This window comes from Anabrus simplex, chromosome 2 (assembly GCF_040414725.1).
Source record: "Anabrus simplex isolate iqAnaSimp1 chromosome 2, ASM4041472v1, whole genome shotgun sequence".
Taxonomy (NCBI): domain Eukaryota; kingdom Metazoa; phylum Arthropoda; class Insecta; order Orthoptera; family Tettigoniidae; genus Anabrus; species Anabrus simplex.
Window position 1 is genome coordinate 1,156,371,292 of NC_090266.1, and position 2,596 is coordinate 1,156,373,887.

Here is a 2,596-nt window from a genome sequence, read left to right on the forward strand (position 1 = left end):
CCACCTCTACCGCCTCAAGGGCAGTGTCCTGGAACGTGAGACATTGCGTAGGGGATACAACTGTGGAGTATGACCAGTGCCTCGACAAGGCGCCCCACCTGCTATGCTGAACAGGGGCCTTGGTGGGGGATGGAATTTTGGAAGGAATAGACAAGAAAGAGGGAAGGGAGCGGCCGCGGCCTTATGTTAGGTACGATACCGGAATTTGCCTGGAGGCGAAGCGGGAAACCACGGAAAACCACTTCTAGAATTCCGGAGGTGGGAATCGAACACACCTCCACTCAGTGGACCTCCCTAGGCTGAGTGGACCCCGTTCCAGCCCTCGTACCACTTTTCAAATTTCGTGGCAGAGGCGGGAATCGAGCCCGGGCCTCCGGGGATGACAGCAATGCACACTAACTACTACACCACAGAGGCGGACATTACTATTATTATTACCAAACTTCCCATCCCCCGCCGCCTTGCGAGGTGCTGGTCGCACTCCCCAGTTTTATCCCCATCCCACTCTCGCTCCAGTAGAGACCGTAGAGGTAAGATCCCCCAATGAGTCCGGGGAGGAAACCTCCTCTGGAGGGTAAACCGATTAAAAGAAAGAAGAAAATTGTTCCCCAGGTGAGGCTCGAACTCACAACCCCGGCATCTCTCGGCTACTGTCTTATAAGTACCGTGCGCTAACCAATTGCGCCACTGGGGACTCTGCATACTGGAAGTTATCACAGGATAATAGCAGAAGCTCTCTCGAAAATGCATACCGCAGTTTTCCGACTAGTTAGCGCCACTAGCGCTTTCCAACGGCTCGCAGTTGTAACTACTTACAGTTCTCGTCTGCTCCAGTTGGCTGTTATGACATGATTCCTGGATCTGGGATCTCAGAAATTCACTTGTACAACAGAAACATATTGCTTTTGAGTATTAATGGGTCCGCCTCTGTGGTGTAGCGTGATTAGCTGCCACCCCAGGAGGCCCGGGTTCGATTCCCGGCTCTGCCACGAAATTTGAAAAGTGGTACGAGGGCTGGAACGGGGTCCACTCAGCCTCGGGAAGTCAACTGAGTAGAGGTGTGTTCGATTCCCACCTCAGCCATCCTGGAAGTGGTTTTCCGTGGTTTCCCACTTCTCCTCCAGACGAATGCCGGGATGGAACCTAACTTAAGGCCACGGCCGCTTCCTTCCCTCTTCCTTGCCAATCCCTTCCAATCTTCCCATCCCTCCACAAGGCCCCTGTTCAGCATAGCAGGTGAGGCCGCCTGGGCGAGGTACTGGTCATACTCCCCAGTTGTATACCCCGACCAAGAGTCTGAAGCTCCAGGACACTGCCCTGGCGGTAGAGGTGGGATCCCTCGCTAAGTCCGAGGAAAAAACCGAACCTGGAGGGTAAACAGATGATGATGATGATGATGAAGTATTAATGGAAGGATGGGATTTGAAGGTGCTCAAGTACGTGAGCCTCGTGTCGGTAGATTTACTGGCACGGGACATTATTAATATTATTGTTCATATGGAACAGGTTTACATGTACAAAATAAATGATCGGGGGTTATAAAATTTTATAAGTCGCGAGATAAGACACGAAATGTGGCATCCATTTTAGGCCAACGAGTAGACCAAGAACACTTACACTTACATGTGATACTGTCTGCAATTTTCAGGTAAGGTATGAAATATTGCATCTATATACATTCAAAAATTACTTATCGTACTGTACAATTGATATTTTCTCCAAATTAAAGTTGAGATGGATAGACTGGAAGGGATGGACAAGGAAGATGGAAGGAAGTAGCCGTGGCCTTAAATTTGGTATCATCCCAGTATTTGCGTGGAGAAGAAGTGGGGAAAGCATTTTAAACCACTACGAGGATGGTTGACATAGGAATCGGGCCACCCCTATTCTGTTGCCCTCCCGAGGCACAGCGGATCTTGTTCCAGCCCTCGTACAACTTTTCAAATTTCGTGGCAGAGCCGAGAATCAAACTCGGGCCTCTGGGGTGGCAGTTAATTACACTAACCACTGCACCACAGAGGCGGCGATTAACTGTGGTTCTTCTTCTTCTCCTTCTTCTTCTTCTTCGTTATTTGCTTACCCTCCCGGGTCGGTTATTCCCTCGGACTCAGCGAAGGATCGCACCTCTACTTCCTCAAGGGCAGGGACTCGGATCATAAGATTTTAGGTCGGGGATACAACTGGGGTGGGCGACCAGTACCTCGCCCGCGTGTCCTCACCTACTATGATGAACAGGGGCCTTATGGACGGATGCGAAGATTGGAAGGGGCAGGTAAGGAAGAGGGTAAGAAGCGGCGGTGGCCTTCATTTAGGTACCATGCCAGTATTTGTCTGGAGGAGAATTGAGAAACCACGGAAAACCACTTCGAGAATGGCTGAGGTGGAAATAGAACCCTAATGTACTCAGTTGACTTCCCAAGGCTGAGTGGACCCGGTTCCAGCCCTTGTACTACTTTTCAAATTTCGTGGCAGGTTATCGAACACCTGCCTCAGGGGGTGGCAGCTAATCACACTAACCACTACACCACAGAGGCGGACATATACTTTTATAATACCGTACATGTATACCATAGCATAATTTTGTATAAAGTGGAAA

The 2,596-nt window shown here is 50.0% G+C and overlaps 1 non-coding gene across 1 annotated transcript; it reads right to left on the reverse strand.

Moving 5' to 3' along the window:
- Nucleotides 1–604: 604 nt before the first annotated feature.
- On the reverse strand, nt 605–694 carry TRNAI-UAU (transfer RNA isoleucine (anticodon UAU)). Its single transcript is given in 2 exon segments — nt 605–640; nt 657–694. It is a non-coding gene; the product is annotated as a tRNA-Ile (tRNA).
- Between the last annotated feature and the right edge of the window lie 1,902 nt (nt 695–2,596).